The sequence below is a fragment of the Sus scrofa genome, chromosome 11, assembly GCF_000003025.6.
Source record: "Sus scrofa isolate TJ Tabasco breed Duroc chromosome 11, Sscrofa11.1, whole genome shotgun sequence".
Classification (NCBI taxonomy): Eukaryota; Metazoa; Chordata; class Mammalia; order Artiodactyla; family Suidae; genus Sus; species Sus scrofa.
In genome coordinates, this window is record NC_010453.5 from 7726270 (window position 1) to 7733310 (window position 7041).

Genomic DNA, 7041 nt, shown 5'->3' on the forward strand with positions numbered 1-7041 from the left:
TCAGAAACTGTTCCTGGGCGTTCCTGTCGTGGCGCAGAGGTTAACAAATCTGACTAGGTTTTGGGTTCGATCCCTGGCCTTGCTCCGTGGGTTAACGATCTGGCGTTGCTGTGAGCTGTAGTGTAGCATAGGCTGGTGGCTGCAGCTCCGATTAGACCCCTAGACTGAGAACCTCCGTATGCCACGGGAGTGGCTCCTGTCCTCAAGGAGTACCCAGTCTAGTGGAAGAAAGAACCATGAAGAGATCACAATAAATGCTTTAAATACACCAGGAGGGACAAAAGGGGGCTCTTGGGGTGGGGTGCTGGTGGATGTTGTCAGGCAGTTTGGCAGGGATTCTTGGGGAGAGGGAGGCCCGGGGAGGGGGGAGACAGACAGGGCCAGTAGTGGCTGGGTGGGTGGGGGCGTGGGGGTGTGCTCGAGCACACACTCACACACACAGTTCTGGGAGCCAGAACCCCCTGTTCTGAGAAGCACCCCCACTCCACTGTACCCATGGCTTGAATGGAAGTGGCCGTGCTCTTACAGAGCTCACTACTGGGCATATCATGGTCCCACCTGTCACAAGCACCCCCCTCCCCCAGCTCTTTGACACAGGAATGTGTGTGTCTGCTGGGGTCTTCCCACCCTGCCCAGGGAGCAAGTTTGCAGCAGGGAGAGCAGACTTCAGCAAGGACGGTGGGGAGGGGTGCTGAGCTCTGTGCTCTGCAAGCCCAGTCACCCCGAGTCACCCACAGATGGGTCATTCAGTGCTCTTCAGCCAAATGCCATCAACAGAGAGGTGAAGGCAGTGCCCCCTCCTGAGGACCCCAGGCTGCTGGAATTCCAGATGGACAAGTGCTCCTGGTGAGTGAAACTGAAACACTTCAGCTCTGTGGAAAGTGCAGACCAGTTATGCGTAGGACACCTACCCACCTATGTTCCTCAAAACATAGCAGTCGCAGAGCTCCGCTAGTCTAGATTTCATTTTCGTGGCTGCTGGGACTCTTTACTCCTGGACATGTATTGCATACTAATGGAAGAAAGTTGCTGACCCTCTCACTAGATCCCCCCAGTAGCGTTTATAAAGATGTCATTTAGCACGTACATCCTACAAAACTTATACAAACTTTTTAGTTGATGAGCTAAATCTAACGCTTTTTTTTTTTAAGAAAAAAAAAAAGTAGATACAAGTACTGTCTAACAAGAATTATTCAACTGATAAGGAGCCATCTTCTAATTCCTCTAATAAAGCTACCTTTAGGCAAAATGCTTCTTTATTGCTGTCAAATGTCCAAAATTCTCAAACAAAAAATATACATTATTTAAAAATTGTTGGGCAGATTATGAAAACTGAATGAAGCGTATAACCCCCGATTGTGTCTTGAATCTGAAAAATAGCTGTAAAGGACATTTGGGGGACATTGCGCCTGATAGTACTATCGTGCCCACGAGAGGGCTCATGGATGTGATAATGGACTTGCCGCTGGGAAGAGGAGGTCTCTGTGCCGAGCAGCTTCATGCTGAAGATGTAGGGGGAGTGTTGCAGTGACTGGCCTTGTGTGGATTGCACTATGCTTTCAACTTTGTTAAATTAAAAGGTGGGGCATTAGAAAAAGAAGGCTACTCTAGGATTGCTGTTGTTTGAAGGGAAAAGATACTATTAAAGCGACTCTTGCAGAGAGGTTTTTTATGTTAGTAGTCGGAACAATTCATAAATCCTGACAATCACCACATCTTTGGAACTGGGAAAATAGTGTCCTCTGTTTATGGACTGTCAAGTTGAGATTCTCCAGAGACATTTCTGGCCCCATCTGGCTTTCAGAAGATCCCCCAGCCTGGAAGTGGTTACCAGAGAGGAAGCCTGGGCGATCAACAGACACTGAGCTTCCACTAAACCCACAGTGGCTGGTGGGTTCACCGAGAAGGAAGAAAGACATGCTCTGACTGCTGTGTCTCTTTAAGAAGCCACACTTTTCACAGAAAACATGAAAAGGAAGAAATTTATTTATTTATGTGTTTATTTTTGTCTTTTTGCTATTTCTTGGGCCGCTCCCGAGCCATATGGAGGTTCCCAGGCTAGGGGTCGAATTGGAGCTGTAGCCACCGGCCTACGCCAGAGCCACAGCAACGCGGGATCCGAGCCGCGTCTGCAACCTACACCACAGCTCACGGCAACGCCGGATCCTTAACCCACTGAGCGAGGGCAGGGACCGAACCCGCAACCTCATGGTTCCTAGTCGGACTCGTTAACCACTGCACCACGACGGGAACTCCGGGAAGAAATTTTTTTAAAAACCGGTGTGTCTGTGTGTGTGTGCGGTGGTGGGAGGTAAGGAGTAAACAGGATGCCCTGACAGTGGAGGAGACAGAAGACAGGGCCCTCCAGTCATCGTAAGGGTAACCATCCCTGGGCGTCTGCTCTGTGCCAAGATCACCCAACACTTCACAGGAACCTTTAATCCTCGCAACCACTTCGTGGGGGGAGAATCCCATCTTAGAGAGGAAATTGGCCAAGGAAGGTCAATGCCATGGCCAGGCTGACTGTAAAAAGTGCAGCCAGAGTGTCAAACCATGTGTGTTTAACTGAAAAGCCAGGCAAGCAGTTTACCACCCAGTACTGCCCACAACTCAGCCGGATCCAGTACTCAGTATATAGGGGTCATTTCTCAAGTCTCTGTACTTTGTTTTTAATAATAGAAGACACAAGCAAATTTATAGGAAACCTCTGGGATGGAGTATGTCGTTATGCAGAGGTTGCTGGGGTGAACATCTATAGCCGGTGAGACAGGCTAAGTACAGAACAATGTGAATAGGTAAGCACGTCTCAGTTTAGCTAGAGAACACAGCAGTGGTACTCAGAAAATGAAACTTAGGGCTGAGATGGCAAAGTTATCACAAAAGACCCCTCACACATAGTCAGTAGTCCAGTGGTTCTTCAGTTTGCACATGAGACTCATCTGGGAAGCTTCTAATATCCTAATGCTCAGGTCCCATCCAGACCAATTAAATCAGAATTTCTGAGGGTGGGTTTTTTATTTTTAAGCCCCTGAGACATTCTGAAATGCAGCCAGTGTTGTGAACCACTTTCTAATCCAATGTTCAAAGGAAAAGCAAGCTTGTTTTTTGTTTGGCATGCAGATGAACAACTGCAACTAACAAAAGCATCAAGAAATAATACCTTGCCTTTTTCTGATGCACTGGTATTTTGTTTTACTTTTTTTTTTTTTTTTAAAAAGAAAATTACTGGTCTTGACCGGGTTTGAAAACATTGGATTAAGAATCTGTGTCTGGCGAAAAGCTTGGTGTTTCATATAAGCATGGGGTTAGAACACTGGATACAGCCTGGTGAAAGCACAGCCGATTCTAACATGGTTGACTTTGTGGCTCATTTCAGAGAAGAGGTTCGGCGTCCTCCCATTAAAAGTCTTCAGCGAGGATGAAACTATAAGGGTGTGAATCAGCTTCCAAGCCTGGGTAAGTGCACGCTTTGGTCTCTCTGCTACCGCAGAGAGAACACGGGCTCTGGAGTCAGATCCAAAGAAGTTCTGATTCAACTTTTAACGTAGTTACATGGTCTTTTGCCTCATCTTCCCACCTATTAAACAGCGAGAGGATTATCGAGAACCTTAAGAGCACAGAGGACAGAGCGCCAGCTCACTAGAAGGCATTCAGTGCCAGTTTACTTCTCTTTGGGTATGATTTGAAGTTCAAAGTCACTTTCCCTAGTGCAGGCAGAGGTCCTCAAGGGGCGAGGTCACTTTTGGTTGTCAAAACAAGGGCCTTCAGTGTGTATTCTTCAGTGCACAGGGTGGCCCCCACAGCAATTACCCAGCTCACACATACGACTATGTATAAAATAAATGAGCCACGACTATACACGATACAGCACAGGGACTACAGCCAAGATGTTGTAACTTCACACGAAGTGGTAGTTCTCTTGTGGTGCAGTTAAGGATCCAGCAGCCCACAGCTTGGGTTGCTGCTGTGGCACGGGTTCAATCCCTGGCCTAGGAACTTTCATAGACTTCTGGCACAGCCAAGAAAAAAAAACAAAAACAAAAACCCAAAACAAAACTTTACATAGAGTATAATCTATAAAAATTTTGAATCACTATGTTGGATACCTGAAAGTAATATATTGTAAATGAACTATTCTTCAGTTTTTAAAAAAAAGGTAAAAAAAAAATTCCATGAACAAAATATCAACATTTTACATAAAAACAAGCTGTTAGTGTTTTAAATTAAAAAAAAAATTACCCAACCCATAGTGTCAGCAGAGCTAAGGTTGAAAAGCCTGGCCTTAGAGGAACCCCCATCAGGAACACGTCAAAGTTGGATGAGGAAAAATTAGATGATCTGCCTAAAAGCCACAGTGCTGAGGGCGACACAGTTTGGACCTTTGGATACAAACCAAATCTTTTCCTACCCCCAAATGTGCTCTTTCCACTACACTGTTCTGCCACCGGCCCTTAGCAAAATAACTGCTAAGGGGTCCATGCTATACTACAATTCTGGGGAAGTAAAACCACTAGTGACTGAAAAATCTAATTTATCCTGGAGTTTTCAAATATGTTACACAAGCTTGCATTGTTTAAAAACTACATGCAAATACCAACTCAAAAATAACAAATTTTGACCGGTTGTCTTTTAGGAAGGTTGCAGGGGTAGCAAAGTTAGACCACTATGGCGACACCATGGCACATGTGCCACAGCCGCAGCAGCACAGAGTTCCTTGCTCAACATCCTGCCCACAAGGGCTTACCTGCACCAAGCCTACTCAGTACTTTGAGGAAGTGAATCTCTCTCCAAATATTATTTAAAACTCAACCTCCCCATAAAAGGATGACATAATTGTTCTGTGCCATGATGACGTATAGTGAGACATTCCTCCACAACAAATACCTCAGGCAAGACAGAAGTCTGGATATAAATCAACAAATGGTAATAGGAAAAACAAACAGAAAACCCTGAGGGAGTTCCCTCTGTGTCACAGCAGGTTAGGTATCTGGCGTTGATACAGCTGCAGCTTGGATTCTATCTCTGACCCAGTAGTTTCCATGTGCCACTTGCTGCAGCCAAACACAAAACAGGAGCTCCTGTCGTGGCACCGCGGAAATGAATCCCACTAGGAACCATGAGGTTGCGGGTTCGATCCCTGGCCTTGCTGAGTGGGTTAAGGATTTGGCGTTGCCGTGAGCTGTGGTGTAGCTCGCAGACTCGGCTTGGATCTGGTGTTGCTGTGGCTGTGGTATAGACTGGCAGCTATAGCTCCGATTCAACCCCTAGCCTGGGAACCTCCATATGCCACAGCACAGGTTCGGCCCTAAAAAGCAAAAAAAAAAAAAAAAAAAATCCAACCTTGAAAGCCTCTGCTGTTAAAAATGAGTGGTTATTGATCACATTAGTTGAATGTGAAGCTTATTTTTTGGACTTTCAGAAAGCAACTCTCCGTAGGCTACTTTGTACAGGGACACTGCACACTTGTTTCTGATGAGGAATCAAGGACAGTAGAAATCAAGCGAGCTTCTTCAGGGATACTAACCAAGAAGGTTAAGTAATTGTTGCTCACACTTTACCAACCTTCATGATAAACTGCACTCAAGGTTCAATTTTCAAAGTTCGATTACCAAAATGACTGGACGTTTTTCGAAATATTTTCATAAAGTGACATGACACTCTAAGGGAAAATTAAATATAAAGTTAAGTACTTTGTTAAACGGAGCATTCATCCAAACTGGTCCATGTCCTGAAACATCTAGATGATTACAAGGTATATTACCCTGTGTTATAAAATAGTCAACGTGACAGTGTGTTCTTCCCACATCCAAAAATGCAGTCCTGAGGTTTGCAAACTATAGCCTGGTGAGCCTTTTTTTTTGCAATACTGCTTCTCCTTTTCAGAAAAATTTTAACCTTGAATAAAAACAAATTGATTTAGACCAGACTGATACTTCCCTCATTATGATCAGGTGCTGTTTGGGGGGGAGAAAAAAAAATTTTCCCATTGTTTTAAAAATCTTTGGTTTTTATGAACTTCCTGATTGTACACAGAACCCTATCTTCACCTCTCAATGTGTAACTGTATACTCACTGAATATACATTTGTGTGCACTATAGGAAAAATCATAAAAACCGTAAGAGACAAATTACATTAAAATGTAAAGCCTCGGAGTTCCCGTCCTGGTGCAGTGTAAATAAACCCGACTAGGAACCATGAGGTTGCAGGTTTGATCTCTGGCCTTGCTCAGTGGGTTAAGGATCTGGTGTTGCTGTGAGCTCTGGTGTAGGTCGAAGACGCAGCTTGCTGCTGTTGCTGCTGTGGCTGTGGTGTAGGCCAGTAGCTATCTATAGCTCCAATTGGACCCCTAGCCTGGGAACCATCACACGCCCCAGGTGCAGCCTTTAAAAAAAAAAAAAAAAAAAAAGCAAAGCCTCTGAGGAGTTCTGTTATAGCTCAGCAAGATATGAGCGACTAACATCTATGAGGATTTGGGTTCGATTCCTGGCCTCACCCAAGTTAAAGATCTGGTGTTGCTGTGAGCTGTGGTGTAGGTCACAGACGCGGCTCAGATCTGGCGTGGCTGTGGCTGTGGCTGTGATGTAGGCTGGCAGCTGCGGCTCCAATTCAACCCCTAGCCTGGGAACTTACATGTGTAGCCCCAAAAAGAAAAAGAAAAAAAAAAGCTTCTAGATGGAAAACGCTGTAATTCAAAATAGGGAAATGTTGGCCACCTGGCGAATGGTTAAGATCCCTCCCTGTAAGAACATTTCCTACAAAAACCAGTATTCAAACTTTATAACTGAGAATGAATAAAATACTCAATTCACAAAACGCAACTAAGTGTTGAAATATTCAGTACACAAATGAAGACATGTTGTTGGCGTAGAATGGCTGCCTGGAGTGTGGGCTTTACAATCTTGAGCGCCCAGGTTTGTTCCCAAGTCTGATACTTCCTGAGTGATCTTGTAAATTACTTAATATAACCTCAGGGACCGTTTGAGAATCACACTGTGAAGTACTTGGTGCAGGGTAGCTCAGCAGTAGGTACTGTTCACAGA